The 18,866-nt window shown below is 35.3% G+C and overlaps 1 protein-coding gene across 11 annotated transcripts in view; it reads left to right on the top strand.

Annotated features, from left to right (window-relative positions):
- Nucleotides 1–18,866, top strand: part of PEAK1 (pseudopodium enriched atypical kinase 1) — a 309,359-nt gene that overhangs the window by 149,939 nt on the left and 140,554 nt on the right. For 10 of the 11 annotated variants that reach the window (XM_065906976.1, XM_065906968.1, XM_065906966.1 and 7 more), the window contains one exon: nucleotides 9,458–9,620. The gene's annotated coding sequence lies outside the window, so the exon portion shown is untranslated. Of the gene's footprint in view, nucleotides 1–9,457; nucleotides 9,621–14,432; nucleotides 14,488–18,866 lie in introns of all 11 variants that reach the window. The other variant, XM_065906971.1, reaches the window with a different exon arrangement.

Below are 18,866 nucleotides of genomic sequence, written 5' to 3'. Positions count from 1 at the left end.
AGCTCTACATCTTCACCAGTATTTAGGCATCACAGCTGTATATCCTCACCAGTATTTAGGATTGTCAGTCTTTTCTAAATGTAGCCATTTAATGAGTGTGAACTGGTATCTTGTGGTTTTTATCATTTAATGTAATTACTGGCCACTTAGTTTTTCTAATGATGTTTTTAAAACAGCAAAAGTTTTTAATTTTGATAGAGTATGGTTTATGAGGTGAAGTAAAGTATGGTTTACTATTTCTGTATTTCTTTTTTTATATGGTTCATGCTTTTGAATTTTTGCCTATCCTAAAGTAGTAAAATAATTTGTCCCTGTTTTCTTCTTGAAGCTTTGTAGTTTTACGTTCTACTCTTAGGTTTATAATGTATTTTCATTTAGTCTTTTTACATATACAAAATCTTGTCACATAGAAGAAAAATTCATTTTTTTCCATATGAATATCCAGTTGTTTCAGCAACATTTGTTGAAATTTTTTCTTCCTGCATTGAGTTACCATGGCACTTTAAAAAATTAATTGACTGAGTATTTTATAGTCTATTTTTGGATTTTCTGTTCAGTTCCAGTTTTCTATATGTTATCATTAGGCTTTTACCAAACTATGTGGATTGCTGCAGTGTACCAAACTATATACCCAACTATGTGGATGTTAACCCCAGAAATCAGATATTGTAAGTGTTCGTACTTTCTTCTTCATTTTTGGTTTTCATTTCTCATTTAATTCCACTGTGATAAGGGAATGTACTATGTATAGTTTCTTTTTCTTTTTTTAATTTGTTAAGACGCACTCCTGGTTCAGCAGGTAGGCTATCTTGGTAAACATTTCATGGGCAGTATAGAACTTTTTATTTTGTTGCTGTTGATTGGGATGTTCTATGAACATCAATTGAATTGAGAGTGCTGCTCAAGTCTTTGCTGGACTTTCAGTGTACCTGTTCTTTTCAGGTACTGAGGGAGGAGTATTGATGTCTCCAACTGTTCTGGGTACTTGTTTGTTTCTCCCCTCAGGTCTATAAGTTTTTGTTCTGGTATTATGTACATACACATTTAGAATTATTTCATCTTCCAAGTGAAGTGATCCCTTGATCATTATGAAATATCTCTCATTATCTCTGATGCTATTTTTGTTTTGTCTTCTATCTTCTCTGATATAAATGTGGTATTTCTTAAGATTTTGGTTTGCATGGTATATTTTCTATCCTTTTATTTTTAAGCTATTTCCTTATTTTAGTGTGAGACCCTCAGTGTATATTCGGTCTTGCTTTTTTCATGTCTTTTTATTGGAGAATTTAGATAATTTACATTTAATGTATTTATTAATGTGGTTGGGTTTAAATCTACCATCTTGCCATTTGTTTTCTAATAACCAGTTTTTGAATTAATTATACTTTTGAATTCCATTTAATTTTCTCTATTGTTTTATTCCTTTATTGGTTTATTTTTTATTCTCTTTACTTATTTTAGTAGTTGCTCTAGGATTTATAATATCCCTGTTATTCTGTTCTACTATCAAATAATTTTATACCACTTTTTAAAAATAATGTAATACATTTAAGACAGTATTCTTCCTTTGTCTCACAGTCATATTTTACTTTCTGAACTTCATTTTGGATAGATTATATTGCTCTTTGAGTTCACTGATTTCTTTTTTTCTGCCATGAGTGCTTATCTTATCCAGTGAAATTTTCATATATATATATATATATATATGTATGTGTATATATATATATATATATATATATATATATATATAAAATCTCTAGAAGTTCTCTTTGGGTATTTTTTTTAATACTTTAAAAATATTTTTAAAATACTTCATTTCTCTCTTCACTGTGTTCCTATTTTCATTTATATGGAGCATACTTATAATGCCCTTTAAAAATGTCTTTACCTGTTAAGTCTATCATGTCTGTCATTTCTGATCTGTCTGTGTTGACACGTATTTTTCTGATTATGGGCCACATTCTCCTACTTCTTTGTGTGTCCAGTAATTTCTAATTGAATGTCATATATTTGTGAATTTTACATGTTGAGTTTTTTATTTTTGTGGTATTCCTTTAGAGTATATTAGATTTTTTTCCTAGTAGGCATTGTTAATTGCTTATTCATTTGATCTTTCTAGGCTTCCAAGCTTCTTCCAGGAGGGTCTAGAGTAACTTTTATTCTCAGACTACTTTCCCCCCCTGCTTCTGTGTGTGGGCCTTCTGGGGTCATTTTTAATAGCCTGGCATATTCAGTGAGGTTCATCCCCTCTTGCTAGAGGGGAACTTGTTGAAATTTTGGCCCTGTGTCAGCGCTGAGAATTCTTTGTTTTAGAACTCCCTGCTAGCTTTTTTTCCTTAGAAGTTTTTCTTGGCTGGTCTCAAGAAATTTTACCCTTCTCATGTACAGGTTTTTATACAGCTAAATATTCAAGGGAACCCTCATTTAAATTACTGGAACTCTTTCCCTGCTCTCTGGAACTCTACTCCATAAATTCTAGCTTCCTTGACCTCCTGGTACTGTTTTCTCTGTCTCCTCAAGTCAATACGATTGCCAGGCTCTATTTTGGTTCTTTCTGCTGTACTGGAGTTGCTTCCTGGCTGAGAGCCTTGGATGATGGTAGGGCTTGCCTTCTTTACTTCCCTTTTCTCAGGGACCATAGTCCTATACTGCCTGTGTCTGAAAATAGTTGCCTCCTGTACTTTGTATGGTGTTCTAGTTGTTTTCAGTGGGAGGATTATTCTGGACTGTAAATCATTCCAGAATTAGTTTTAATGCTAAGACAGTTTACAAAATTCTGAAACTCTCAAGCAATGATTATTTTTTTATATAACTTAACCATTTATTCACTTTTTTCTCAGTATTGTTATAAATGATATTATATCAACTGTTGGAGCTATTATTTTTCAATTCAGAGATTCCACTGCACACTTTAAATCAGAAGCTGACCCAAAGAAAATGATTTATCATGCCTAATAAATTTCAAGTATCAGGAAAGTGGATTTTCGGGTATACAAAAATTCTCTCAATATTATGGCATAGTCATTTTAAATATAAGGTTATTACTTAATATTTCACTAGAAACATGAAAGACTATTATACTGGGAGATAAGGACTAAAGTGAACCATTTGATCTGGTGTTTTAAAATGTAAATCCTATCATTTTAGAGCATAATCATGTACTTAATATCAGGAACTGGCAAATGTTATCTGGGAAGAGCCAGATAGTGTGTGTTTTAGACTTTGTGGGCCATACATTCCTTGTTGCAACAATTCAGCTCTGCCTTTGCAGTACAAAAGCAGCCATAGGTGATACATTTTTAAATGTACTGGTTGTGTTCTGATAAAACTTTATCTATAGAAAATGAAATTTGAATTTCATTTAATTTTTACACCTCAAAATATTTTTATTCTTTTGACCTTTTTTCCCAGCTATTTTAAAATGAAAAACTACATTCTAACCTTGCAGGTCATGCATAAACAGCCTGCTGGTCAGACTTGGCCCCTGAGTCATAGTTTGACAGTCTGTGCTGTGTGGTTAAAAAGCTCCCAGGTAAGCTGTAGGATTCCTGATGGACTGTTATGTTTTAATTCTTAGTAATACTTTTACTTAAACATTCTCTACCGTTAAAGAGCAAAGTAAATAAGAAGGCACAGTACTGAGCCTGTAGGGCTTTGATAGATTTTTTAATGTCAGAGATTATACCAGTGGTTCCTTAGTTAATGGAGAATTTGGGCTAATGCCTAAGTTACCTTACTCTCAAACTGGCACCTTTTCTCTTTTAAATTATGCAAGATTAAATTCCTTCCTTCCTATTTTGTTTCGATATGCCTACCTTACTAATGTTTCAAAATTAGCACATATGTAACCTGGATTTAGTTATTTAGTGATGAAGTTGCCCTGTACTCATAAATAAAAGGTCCCCCAGCATTATGTCATTTTTTACTTCATTCCACTAACAGTCAGTTCAGTTCAGTCGCTCAGTCGTGTCTGACTCTTTGCGACCCCATGGACTACAGCACACCAGGCTCCCCTGTCCATCACCAGCTCCCAGAGTTTACTCAAACTCATGTCCATTGAGTCGGTGATGCCATCCAAGATGCCATCTTATCCTCTGTCATCCCCTTCTCCTCCTGCCTTCAATCTTTCCTAGCATCAAGGTCTTTTCAAATGAGTCAGCTTTTCACATCAGGTGGCTAAAGTATTGGAGTTTCAGCTTCAACATCAGTCCTTTCAATGAACATTCAGGACTGATTTCCTTTAGGATGGACTGGTTGGATCTCCTTGCAGTCCAAGGGACTCTCAAGAGTCTTCAATACCAGAGTTCAAAAGCATCAGTTCTTCGGTGCTCAGCTTTCTTTATAGTCCAGCTCTCACATCCATCCATGACTACTGGAAAAAGCATAGCCTTGACTAGACAGGCCTTTGTTGGCAAAGTAATGTCTCCGCTTTTTAACACGCTGTCTAGGTTGGTCATAACTTCTTCCAAGGAGTAAGCATCTTTTTATTTCATGGCTGCAGTCACCATCTGCAGTGATTTTTGTAGCCCCAAAAAATAAAGTCAGTCACTGTTTCCACTGTTTCTCCATCTATTTGCCATGAAGTGGTGGGACCGGATGCCATGATCTTTGTTTTCTGAATGTTGACCTTTAAGTCAACTTTTTCACTCTCCTCTTTTCACTTTCATCAAGAGGCTCTTTAGTTCTTCACTTTCTTCCATAAGGGTGGTGTCATATCTGAGGTTATTGATATTTCTCCCAGCAATCTTGATTCCAGCTTGGGCTTCATCCAGCCCAGTGTTTCTCATGATGTACTCTGCATATAAGTGAAATAAGCAGGGTGACAATATACAGCCTTGACGTACTCCTTTTCCTATTTGGAACCAGTCTGTTGTTCCATGTCCAGTTCTAACTGTTGCTTCCTGACCTGCATACAGTTTTCTCAGGAGGAAGGTCAGGTGGCCTGATATTCCCATTTCGTTCAGAATTTTCCACAGTTTATTGTGATCCACACAGTCAAAGGCTTTGGCATAGTCAGTAAAGCAGAAATAGATGTTTTTCTGGAACTCTCTTGCTTTTTCGATGATCTAGCAGATGTTGGCAATTTGATCTCTGGTTCCTCTGGCTTTTCTAAAACCAGCTTGAACATCTGGAAGTTCAGGGTTCACATGTTGTTGAAGCCTGGCTTGGAGAATTTTAAGCATTACTTTGCTAGCGTGTGAGATGAGTGCAATTGTGTGGTGGTTTGAGCATTCTTTGGCATTGTCTTTCTTAGGGATTGAAATGAAAACTGACCTTTTCCAGGCCTGTGGCCACTGCTGAGTTTTCTAAATTTGCTGGCATATTCAGTGAAGCACTTTCACAGCATCATCTTTTAGGATTTGAAATAGCTCAATTGGAATTCCATCACCTCCACTAGCTTTGTTCGTAGTGATGCTTCCTAAGGCTTACTTGACTTCACATTCCAGGATGTCTGGCTCTAGGTGAGTGATCACACCATCGTGATTATCTGGGTCGTGAAGATCTTTTATGTACAGTTCTTCTGTGTATTCTTGCCACCTCTTCTTAATATCTTCTGCTTCTGTTAGGTCCATACCATTTCTGTCTTTTTTGAGCCCATCTTTGCATGAAATGTTCCCTTGGTGTCTCTAATTTTCTTGAAGAGATCTCTAGTCTTTCCCATTCTGTTGTTTCCCTCTGTTTCTTTGCACTGATCACTGAGGAAGGCTTTCTTATTTCTCCTTGCTATTCTTTGGAACTTTCCATTCAAATAGGTATATCTTTCCTTTTCTCCTTTGCTTTTGGTTTCTCTTCTTTTCACAGCTATTTGTAAGGCCTCTTCAGACAGCCAGTTTGCTTTTTTGCATTTATTTTTCTTGGGGATGGTCTTGCTCCCTGTCTCCTGTACAATTCATGAACATCCATCCATAGTTCATCAGGCACTCTGTCTCTCATATCTAGTCCCTTAAATCTATTTCTCACTTCCACTGCATAATCATTAGGGATTTGATTTAGGTCATACCTGAATGATCTAGTGGTTTTCCCTACTCATGATCTAGGGACTTTTCTTCTTAATTCATAGTTTTGAGAATATACTTCTCCCTTCATTACCTTTGCTTCTGCATTGTCTTCCACATATCCCTGTTAGCCAGGTAGAACACAAAATACGTTTTAAAGCATAATCTCTTTTTTCCACCTAATGTAGCTTAGCATGCTGTTCCAGTCCCCTCTTAGACTACTCAAGAGTTTTTCTTATATGTACAGCAGTATTGATACATGCAGTGTATGATTTTCTTCGATTTTTTATATACAGTTATCCCTTGAATGATTGAAAGCAAAAGTGACCATCGCTCAGTTGTGTCTAACTCTTTGCGACCCTATGTACTGTACCCTGCCAGGCTTCTCTGTCCATGGGATTCTCCAGGCAAGAATACCAGAGTGGGTAGCCATTTCCTTCTCCAGGGGATCTTCCCAACCCAGGGATCAAGCCTGGGTCTCCTACATTGCAGGCGGATTCCTTACTGTCTGAGCCACCAGGGAATCCTGTGAATGATTAAGAGTATTTTCCTTCATTAAGGTTTATAATTGAAGTTGTTCTTTAGCAATGTGCAAAATCCAGTGCTGTCAAAGTTCTAGAAGAGATTTTAGGTATATGCTGCTGTTGCCTCAATGAGTGAGTAGTAACATAGCTCCATATACATTCAGGGAATACTTTTCATGCCTACATGTCTTCATGATGTTTTCCCAGCACTCTGGTACATCATCCAGGGGAGGGGAAAGCAGGCAATTTATTTTATTTTACATACAGAGAGAGAATAACCTTTCACTCAATTATAAAATAAGGATTGGTTCTGAAAGAAGCTTTGAAATAATAGAAAATTGTCATCCAAAGAGAATTCATGTAGTTAGTTAAAAAAAATAGGTTAAGAATTTTTAGTAATTGTTATGTTATTGTTCTTTTTACATAGGAGTCAATAGTTTTAAAATATGGCCAATTTTCACATGTATTTTGAGGGATATGATACTTAAGAGATTTTTCTCAAAAATTCTTATTTCGTTATTTTGATAATTTAGAAACTTTTCCCCATGAGCATTATAAGCTTATTCCTGTCTTACAGCATGTATGTCTTCCTGTGTCTGGAAAATTCGCCCCCTAAATTTTTCCGTGTCTGGCTCATCTCAACCTGAAAATTATCTCTCTTGAGGGCCTTCTCAAACAGCACCTCCACCTTCCCAGACTTTAACACTCGGTTTTGTTTTCTTCTATGTACTTATCACCATCTGAAATTAGTTTGTTCATTTACTGACTTTGCCTCTTTCTGTATTAAAATGTTGGCTCTCTGAGAGGAGAGATCTTGCCTTCCCTATTTTCTGTCTATCTCTACTACTTAGAACATTTCCTTTCATATAGTAGGCCTTAAGTATAATTTATGTGGTTGGAAGGATGAATAAATAAAAGTATGCCTTAAAAAAAAAAAAGGTGTGATTTGTAGGAATATCTGATAGGCTAACGTGTATAGTGAATCACCAAGAAGGAATGCAAGTAACTTTACCCAAATTTATTTCACTATATAGAACTACTTTTTCTTTAAGCATTTAGCTGTATCAAACTTCCACAGAAGACATTTTGGAAATGTGACTGATGTACTGATATGTTAATTTTTTTCTTTTTATATTATAATAATATCAAACTTATATGCAAATTGTAAGAATGGTACAGATAATTTTTCCTGAATCACTTGAGATTAAGTTACTGACATTATACTGCATCATCACTCAATACTCTAGGGTACATTTCCTACAAAGACATTCTGCCACATAATCAGGATAAAATAATCACAATCAGGAATTCAACTGGTTGGTTGGTTACTACTATCTAACCTCTAACCTACAATTGGCTGATTGGTTGCTCTCATCTAACGTACAACCCTATTCAAGTCATACCAGTTGTTCTGGAATTCAATGGTGAACATCCCTAGAAAGGAGAGGCACAGAGTAGGCACCCTCAAAATTTGTATGTCTTTCCTTTCAGATCTTTGGCTAATTACTTAAGTTCACATGTGGAGGAGACTCCATAGGGCCTAGTGGAAGGTAATAGCAGACATGAGAAGTTGTTGAGGGGATATTTCAGATTTGGAGTTTGAGTTCTACCAAACACATCAGAATAAAGCATTCAGAAAAAGACTATTTCAAGGAACGCAGGGTAGATTATAAGAGGATAACAGATCACTGCATTAGGAAAGAGTAAGGTGATGTAGGTTCTCATTTCAGTTTTGTCACTAACAACACTTACCCATGGGAAATCACTTAACTTCTCTCTCACAAAGTACTTTTCTAGGTTATCACTATTTGTATATCTATAAGTTCAATATCTTTCCATATTCAAATTTCAAAATAAAATAGGCATTGATTGCATTTTTCTTCTTTAAAAACTCATAGTGGAAATACGAATAACTGATTTTGCCACTGTTTATGTGATACAGGGCTTTGAGTAAACTCTGGGAAATAGTGAAAGAGGAGGCTGGCATCTTGCAGTTCATGGGGTTGTAGAGAGTTGGACATGACTTTAGTGATATGTATATATTTCTTGGTAATATATTTCTCCTACATGACACTCATCATTGTTATACAGCACTTGAAGTGATAGATATAAACACTGTAAGAATACTGGATATTGTTTTCATAATGAATAACCCAGCAATGTCAGAGTTAGATATTGTTTAATGTTGCACAAAAGTGTCCTTTTTAAAATGTGCCTTTGTTGTCTTAGAATCTATTGAAAGGTTCAATTTTACAGTATGTAAGCATAATCTGGAATCATTTAAAAGTTGTCACATTATCTTTTTCTTTCTTAACTCTTCTAGTCATTTTCCTTGTATTTAGTGTTATAGAAAAAGCAAATGAGGGCTTGGGCCTGTTTAAACATGCATGTAATTAGAGTCAGAAATAGATAGAAATTTATTATTTTAATCTTAAGTGATATTTTGTATACCAAATTACAAATATATTTTATACTTAAACCTAAAGTGAAACTGCAAAGTGGCTAGAGGAATTTTTGTATTTGGAGATAAATACTTTCATATTTGACAGAGGCTGTATCAAAGTTGGATATTGTCACTTAGAATTGAATTGTTATGAAGGTGAAGTAGAATTTTATGTTTCATATTCTTTTATTTTTAGCCAAAAATAGAAATATATGAAGATAATCAAGTGAAATCTTAGAAAGCCTCAAATGTATCAGTACTAGTTTGATTCATATGAGTTGCTTGATTCTTAGGTATGTCATGGATAACTCTTGAGTGTGTAAGATTCTATCCACGTCACTTCCTAAGTAAAGAAGTTACTTCTTAAATAAGTCCAATTTTAACTCTTGAGTAAGGGTAAAATTATGAATATCCTAAATGAAAGAAAATGTCCAATATATTTAAAACTAGCTTACCTCTCCAGCTTAGCTCTGTTTTGTGCTGTTCTCTTGCAGTAAACACCACTATCTTCAGAAAATAAGGAATGAGAGGCAAGGAAGAAAGGACATTCACTCATCTTGGAAGGACCCAAAGCACTTTGAAATTTGAAGGAATGTAATTATAGCTGCTAAAACCACCTTTGTCACCGAAATGGATGAAGTACTTCAAATTTAAATGGTAACCAGAATTCTCATATCATGTTTCCACCAAGAACTTTAAATCACTTGAAAGGATTTCTTTTTAGCTTTAAATATTTACCTTAACAAATACCAAAGTGCAGATAGCTGGTAATTTTATAACTTATTTAGCATAGTTGGGATTTTATTTTCTCTTTTAATGCTTTACCCTGATATTAGCTAAAAGAATTGTTGTTTTTTCCTCCAGGTTATCAACTTTTAACATAGAAACAAATAAGCTTATTTGAGTAAGAATATGGCATAGTATTAGTATACTTACAGGTCTGTCCTTTGCCAGATATTTTTTCCTTTCATAAAAACAACTCAGGCAACATAAACTGTAGTATTCTATCACATGTGAAAGTGTTTTATAATCTTACTTTCTGAACTTTATTTAGTGTTGTCTTTTTAGTTTCCTTATGTGACATCTGGTCTCTTGATCTTTTTCCTTTCATATCTGGCATCTTATTTTAATTTAATCTTTATTTTATCCTCTCCTCCTCCTTCTCAGGAATTTAGGGTTATAAAAGACACCATGTTTTAAGTATTCTGTCATTAAAAAAAAAAAAAAAAAAAAAAAGACACAAGGATCCAAAATGGAAAAGGAGAGAGAAGTTTGAAAAAATTATAGAATTATTTCTTATTGTGAAGTCACAGTGATTGTTACATTTTAAGTAGAGTGGAAAGCAATTACAGAAAGACTTAAAATTCTTTGTCAGTCTTCTCAAATCTCCTTGATCTTAGGCCAAAATTGTTTCAACACATGTTTTTAAAAACTAAAATGTTTGCAATTTTTAATGGCATCCTAGTGAACAATTAGAAATTTTATTCATTGGAAAAGTCTATTAATTTGGTTTTGGGGGATAACCGTTTGTTTGCTTGAGTCATTGTGTCTTGGTAGTGAATGAATGCGATTGAGTAAAACTAGGTCCTTGCTGTGAAATCGAAACATGTGAAAAATCAAATACAGCCCTAATCAATGACTAATCCTAATGATTCTAAGGAATGTAGGACCTACTATTTCAGGAAAATGATTTAAATTGGTAAGTGTAACCCAGGATAAGTAGTATGTAAGGAATGTTCCCTGTGCTAACATTAACCTGGATAGGAAATACCTTAACATTGATTTTTTTCTTTTTAATTATCCAATTATTGGTTAAGCTTCTACTTATGGCATTGTTAGGAATTTCTGTATGCTTGTCACTATCTCCCAGCATTTAGCGTTTTTAAAATATTGAGCAAATTCTTTCTAGTCCACAACTATTAAAAAATTATACAAAGTTGAAGAAAGTAACTTTTGAAACAGCAAAAACTTAAGTGCTGAATATTCAGTTATACAAGCAAATAGTACACAGAAAGTCACTGGGGAATTCCCTGGAGGTGCAGTGCTTAGGATTCAGCACTTTCACTGCCCTGGGCCTGGGTTCTGTCCCTGGTCAAGGACCCAAGATCCCACAAGCCACATGGTACAGCTAAAAGAAAAAAGAAAGTCAGCAAACTTCCATGTCTTCTCCACTAATGATCTAAGTTTTCTTTACCCATTTGATTGTATCTGATTCTATAACCTCGTATAACCACAGCTTCATTAATGAACCCAAAACAAACAATATTGTCAAAGTTTTTATCGTGATACATTTACCACTCCTTACCAAACATTTATTTCCATTTAAATTCATCTTTCAGTGATTTGGAGGGCTTCCCTGGTGGCTCAGATGGTCATGAATCTGCCTATAATCCAGGAGACCTGAGTTCAATCCCTAGGTTGGGAAGATCCCCTGGAGAAGGAAGTGGCAACCCACTCCAGTATTCATGCATGGAGAATTCCATGGACAGAGGAGCCTGCTGGGGTATAGTCCATGGGGTTGCAAAGAGTCGGACAGACTGAGCGACTAACACTTTCCCTTTCACAGTGATTTTTGGTAACCATGGATAGGATCACTGAAATCCACAGGGAGTGGCTTTTTCTAATCATTAATTTCCACTTTGTTCACTACCAAATTTGTTTTTTAGTGTCATAATATTAACAAGGATCAAATTAAATTAGAACTTGACCTCTCTACAAAATAAAAATATTGCCTTCATTCTCCCATCAAGTCCAGTTCAGAAGTCATGTAATTCACATGCATGAGACTACCTGAATTACATATTGTTTATTTTTTCTGGTCCCATCTAAGCTGAGTGCATCCAGAATCCCAAATCAACTGTGGCTTTTGATGAGGGAATGGAATCAGGCTTCTGACTGTGCAACTGACAGAATTTCTAAATTAGAAATTCACATTTCTAACTGTACAAACTATCATGGCCACCCTGAATAGGCTAAAATTTAAAAGATACTGTTCTAGCTATGTTAAAGTTGAATTGAACACCCAGTTTTATCTAAGTTCATTAGCTTAAAATTATGATTCTTGGGAATAGAGTATATTCTTGCAGATGGTAAGACCACTGCAAATAATGTATCTATAAAGAATCTTAAACTCATAAATCTTAATAGACTTCATTTAGGAAAACTGTCCTTATGGAGAGAAACCTAGGTATAATTTGCCCAGACAAATAAGAATTTAACGTAAAAGTAATTAATGTGTACTGAGTGATTACCATATGTGAAGCAATGGAATTAGTGTTTAATATGCATCATCTGAGGCTTCACCACTCTATTTGACATTAGTCATATTATTAAATATCTCCATCTTACATATGAGGAAACACATTCTCAAGGAAGTTATTTAAATTGCCCTGCATCAAGTTGCTAGTCCAAGGTAGAGTCAGCTCCATAACCTGAACTCTTAACCAGGAGTGTATTCTAGTTTATAAGCATTCAATACCTCAAAACTTCAACTTGTTAAAATTTTTATTTACCCAGTGGCAGATAAGGATAGGTCTTATTATTAGCAGCATTCTCATTTCAGTTTTGTGAAATTATGTTCCCGTAAGATACTATTTTTCTTTTGCAACATCAATTTTATCCTGTTGGTAATTTCTCATTGTTCTGATTATGTTCTTAAAGTAGTAGTTATTATTTAGTAGAAAAGATACTTGAAGATGATATCATTAGACCCACATTTACCTGAGATAGAGACAGAGGACAGAGAAGGGAAACACAGATGAGGAAAAAATGCAAAACTGGCCTGTTTACTCAGCTGTCCTCCCTTAAAGTCTTATCTGCCTTTCTCTTTATCCTGAGAAAATTCTTCATTGTTTTTCAGTCTCTGATACTGTTACTAAAAACAAAAATAGTAGTGAATTTGGAGATGAGTTCATCTTGAATTTTTATTTTACATTGGAGCATAGTTTGTTAACATAGTTTCAGGTGTACAGCAAATGATTCAGTTACACGTATACATGTATCTATTCTTTTTCAGGTTATTTTCCCATTTATGTTATTAGAGAACATTGATCAGAGTTTCCTGTGCTATAGTACATCCGTGTTGGTTATTTATTTCAATATAGTAGTGGCATACATTTTCTGCTAAATTCATATATAGTCTTTTTCAAATAGGTAGTTCTTATTCTATTTGTAGAAAACTTCCCTGATAACTCAGTTGGTAAAGAATCCATCTGCAATGCAGGAGATCTCAGTTCAATTCCTGGGATGGGAAGATCTGCTGGAGAAGGGATAGGCTACCCATTCCAGTACTCTAGGACTTCCCTTGTGGCTCAGCTGGTAAAAAATCTGCCCACAATGCAGGAGACCTGGGTTCAGTCCCTGAGTTGGGATGATCCCCTGGAGAAGGGAAAGGTGAAATAGCTTTTCACGTCTTTTGCCCATTTTTGAATTGATTGTTTTAACTGTTGAGTTCTGAGTGTCTTTAAGTATTCTTACCCACTCCAGTATTCTGGCCTGGAGAATTCCATGGACTGTATAGTCCCTGGGGTTGCAAAGAGTCAGACAGGATTGAGCACTTTCACTAAGTACATTAACCTATTATCAAGGTTTAAGAAGATAAAACTTATCAAGACTCAACATATTAAAGATATCAGTTCTCCCTAAATTGATGTATAGGCTTAAATCAACTCCTAAAATCCTGACAAAATTTTTTAAATTTATGTGGAAAAGCAAAGAAATTTGAACAGCTAAAATGACTTTGAAAAAGAAGGAAATGGAAGGAACCACTCTACCCGATTGCAAAACTTATAAGGCCACAGTACTCATGACTGGTATTAGCAGTAGGATAGACACATAAATCAGTAACAGAATAGATAACCCAGAAATAGCCCCACACAAGTATAGCCCGCTGATTTTTTTTTTTTTTTAATGAGAGTGTAAAAGCAATTCAATGGAGAATGGACTGTCTTTTTATCAAATAGTGCAGGAGCAACATGGCGCTAGTGGTAAAGAATCCTCCTGTCTTACACAGGAGACACAAGACAGGCGGGTTCATCCCTGGGTCAGAAAGATCTCCTTTAGTAGGAAATGGCACCCCGCTCCAGTATTCTTGCCTGGAAAATTCCATAGGCAGAGGAGCCTTGTGGGCTACAGTCCATGGGGCTGCAAAGAGTGGGACATGACTGAGCAACGGAGCACAATTGAATATTCATAGAAAAAAGAAGCCTAATTCTCACCTAAATTCTCAGCCCAAATTCTCACCTTATACAAAAATTAACTTAAAGTGAATCATAGATTTAAATGTAAAACTAGAAAACATTTTAGAAGTTTTATAGGAGAAAATCTTTTTTGTTTGTTTTTAATTGGGGGAAAATTGCTTTACAATGTTGTATTGGTTTCTGCCATACAACAACACAAATCAGCTATAATTATGCATATATCACCTCCCTCTTGAGTTTATCCCTCTCCTCTTCCATCCTACACCTCTAGGTCATCACAGAGCACCAGGATGGGCTCCCTGTGAGAAAATCTTCAGGATCTGGAGGTTAGTGAGGAATAGTTAGGACAGCAAAGCACAACCATAAAAGAAAGAAAAATGGATAAGTCAGACTTGATCAAAATTTAAAAACTCTTACTCTGTAGAAGACCTCCTTAAAAGGATGAGAAGACAAAAGAGTCATATGTAGAATACTTAAGGACCCTCAAAACTCAACAGTTAAAACAATCAATTCAAAATGGGCAAAAGACATGAAGAACTACTTCACCAAAGAGGATATACTCTTAATAGCATTGACAAAGAAGCGCATTTTTGAAAAGATATTCAATATCACTTGCTATTGGGGAATGAAAATTAATGCCATGATGAGTTATCACTGTATACTTGTTAGAATAGCCAAAATAAAAAATAATAACAATGCTTAATACTGATGAGGATACAAAGAAACTAGATCTTTCATATATTGCTGGTAGGAACATAAAATGGAACAGACACTGGAAAATAATTTGATTGTTTCTTTTAAAACTAAATGTACACTTACCATATGACCCAGCAATCCCACTGTTGGGCACTAAACCCAGTAAAATGAGAACTTAGGTTCACACAAAAGCATGTACATTATTGTTCATACCAGCTTTGTTTGTAATAGCCACAGACTGTACCAACCAACATGTCCTACAATAGGTAAATGGCTGAACAAATTGTGGTACATCCATACTGTGGAGTACAATGTCAGCAATAAAAAGGAATGATCTACTGATCACAGTAGATCTATATATCACAGTTTCAATGGATCTCAAGGACATAAGGCCACATGATGTGTGATTCCATTTATATGACATTCTCAAAATGACACAATTATGATGATGGAGAACAGACAGTTGTTGCCAGGGATTTGGGAAGGTTGAGGGGTAGGTGGGTGGATGTGACTATAAAGAGCACCAGGGGATAACTTTGCAGTGATGGAATAGTTTGTATCTTGACTGTGGTGATAGCTAGAGTAATCTACATGTGTCATGAAATGACATTGAATATACATACATTGTACCCATGTCAGTTTCCTGGTTTTGATATTGTATTATATTTATACAAGATGTGACTATTGGGGCAAACTTTCAAGGGTAAATAGGGCTTCTCTGTACTACCTTTGCAACTTCTGGTAACTCTTCTGTTTCAAAATAAAAAATCCCTATTTTAATTAAGTATGGTCCAGAAAATTCAGTCCTGTAAAATGCAATGTCATGCTACTTGTGGATTAATGAAATGACTAGCATAAGCTATGCTAGAACCTGGTTAGAAGCTCTGAGGGTGCAGCTTTGAGCTCCAAATCTACCCCCACCCCCAACCTTCCCATCCTATCTGGTGGCAGTTGTCTGCTTTGGTTTTAATATTGCCAAGGGCATTTCTAGGTCTTATGGCAGGCTGGTGGACTCCCAAGACAATCCCATTGATTCAAAGAATCTCCTAGTTAACAACTGTTTCATGAGCCACATCTAAGGAGATTGATCCAAGAAAGTACTAGGGGTGCTCAGATCTACCCTCCTGCTTCCTTGGGTTCCTGGGAAGGGATTACTTGCTATTTTTTACCAAGTTCTCTCTCCCCTCCATGTTATCATACTATCCCTCTTCCACCATAGGAACTATAAACAGCCTTGTTTGAGAACAAGGGTTGAATCAACTGTTACAGCTAAGTGCATATTATCCAAACATGTATATGATAAAATGTTCCCCTTTTTAAAAGTAACAGTTTTCAGTCCAAGGTTTAGTGTATCTTCTTTCTGAGATTTTGCTTCTGAAGAGTGTTTCATGTCCTTTGTAAAAAGCTGTTGATCCAAGCTTCCAATAATATGAGGAAAAGTAAAAGAAGAACCAGAAAAGTTATGTTATCCTTGCTTTCTAAACTAAAGGGCATAAAATTCAAAATAATCCTGTGGATTCTTTTGGAAAGAATACTAAGCGATCATCTGGGTCCCTACCTTACAGTGGGACGATCAACATATCTGACTGATGGAATAACTTCATGTCATTTTACATACTGACTTCATTCATTCATCACACATTTACTTGGGGAAAATAACATTTGCAATAGATAAAAAAATTTTAATTTACTTTGTGCAAACATTAAGTTTAAGTGATTTGTGTATATTATCTCTCTCTTGGCTGTAAACATGTCACTATGGAGGGTACATGGCATTCAAGGAAGAGGAGATGCAGGTGCCAGCATCTGTTTCTCTAACAGAGCAGACACACATGTAAGTAGCAGTGTTCAAGAGATTAATGGGAATATGAGGACAGAGCTGTGGCAGTACTTTTTCTGTTTGGGAAGGGCGAGGAAAGACTTCCCAAAGCACAAATGAATCCTACTGCTGAATGTTACTGGTTAATAGGATTTTACTGCCAGGGAGCAAGCTAGAGGAAAAGAGTATTCCTGTTCTAGGTGAAAGGAATAACATGTGCAGAGATATGCTTACCTCCTTTAGAAGAAAAAAAGACATAGACGTTTAAAGTTGGAGAGGTTATCCAAGATATTTTATTTTGACATCCTTACTTTACATAAAATTAAATGGAAGCTCTTAAAGGCAAATCTATTTATCCAGTATTTCTCAGAAATTACAGTATCACTTGAAATATTCTTTCAAACTATGTAGTTCAAAATGCATTTTGTCAGATACTACTCTATTCCACAAAAGAAGGTTCTTCCTCATGTTTTCTTTGTTTAGAAATCTGCTTTACTTTCAAGCTAAAATGTAATTAAGTATATTTCTATTGTTCTTAAATTTTTTTATTATTAAAAATTCTAATACTTCAGGAAAATTCAGAATAATATTAAAAACATTATTATCTTACCACCAAGAATTAATTGAATCCTAACATTTTCCCATTTTTTTTTAAAGAGATAAAACAATTTAGGAACAATTGAAATCCTCTTTGTATCTTTCTCCAATTCATTCTTGTCATCCTTTTCTGGAGAAAATGCTGTGAGGTTGGTGAATATATATTCTTATGTATGTACCCATTAACAACATAAAATGTAAATAATGATATACTAGATGTACTTTTTCCATCTTTCATGATATGTGATATTCATTTAAATTCATTTTTTCATATGAACTCAAAACATAGCACAGGTGAGTAGGCAACATACTATAGTCAATAGTAGAGATTTCTCATGCCTCTCCTGTCTTCCAAGATGGCCTACACTCTGTCTATGGAGTGTGTTTCTTTAAATAAATCTTCCTTCACTTAAAAAAACTAAAATAGTGGGGATTTGCTGTTGTGTTATGACTTTGTCCTCCTGTGTTCTCTTCTTGATACCTAAAATACCACTGTCTTCTTGTCAATTCTGCATTGTGTTTTGGAAGAATATAATTCTTTCATTCTGTAGGTTTTCAAATGTATTTTTTAAGACTTTGGTTGGGAAAACAGTTATTTCTGTGGGCTTGTATCTCTCACATTAGCTCTTTTAATTCTTTACTACTGAGATCATTGTAGCAGAAATACTCTGTAGTAGAGTCAGATGACCAAGAAATGACTATACCATGTGGTAGAAAGTCTCCCTTCACAAATGTATTGCTGGCAAGACAACAATACTAGGTAGTAAGAAGTCAGTCGTGATGTATGGGAAGGGTTAGCCTCTGAAAATGTCGTGACAAAACGATCCAGAAAGAGGACGTTTATCTGAACTTCTAAAAGAGCTTAGAAGTCCTTTCACCAAGGACCTGGCCATGGCATAAGGGATGATAGAGGAAGAGATAGAAATCTTATTGTGAAAGAAAGGATTGCTGTGGGTGTTGAGAACACAGTTTTTACCCTTTGATTCTTTGTACCAAATGTAATTAGCAGTAAATGTTTTAAGTTAATGATAATTAGCTAGAATACCACTAAACATACGTGGCAATTGAAGAACGTGATAAATACAAAGCGTCTCCTTGTTTCTGTTACTCACCTTCTCATAAGGGTGAGAAACTAGAAGTCTGCACAAATGCTTGTACTAGGCAAGCCAGTTAGTCCTAACCTTACTGGTGTTTTAATTCTGAATTAACGGCCCCCATGCAGTAGCCATAGAATAAGGGGGCGGCAGGGGTGGGGATTGGTTTTTATCATTCCAGCTTGTACATTTTGAAGATTAACAATTCTGGCATATGGTCACAGGAGAGCTTATCTAAAAATACCAAATTGTAGAAATGAAAGGAAACACTCATTCCCTAAGAAACTCATTCTTCTTGGAGTCAGGCCCAGCTTTTGTTTCCTTCTGTTGGTTTGACATATATAGGAAGGAAAACATGAAACATTCTGGTACTTTAGAACTTTCTGATGTTAAATAATGAGCCATTGTATAACTAGTGCTAGAGTACAGGTGAGTTTCACATGGGGAATGTTTAAAAGGAAACAAGATGCAGATGCTTTGTGTGTGTGTACATGTGTGT

The sequence above is a fragment of the Muntiacus reevesi genome, chromosome 15, assembly GCF_963930625.1.
Source record: "Muntiacus reevesi chromosome 15, mMunRee1.1, whole genome shotgun sequence".
NCBI classification, from domain to species: Eukaryota; Metazoa; Chordata; class Mammalia; order Artiodactyla; family Cervidae; genus Muntiacus; species Muntiacus reevesi.
Note: the sequence above shows the minus strand (reverse complement) of the source record. Positions and strands in the feature narration are given on the sequence as shown.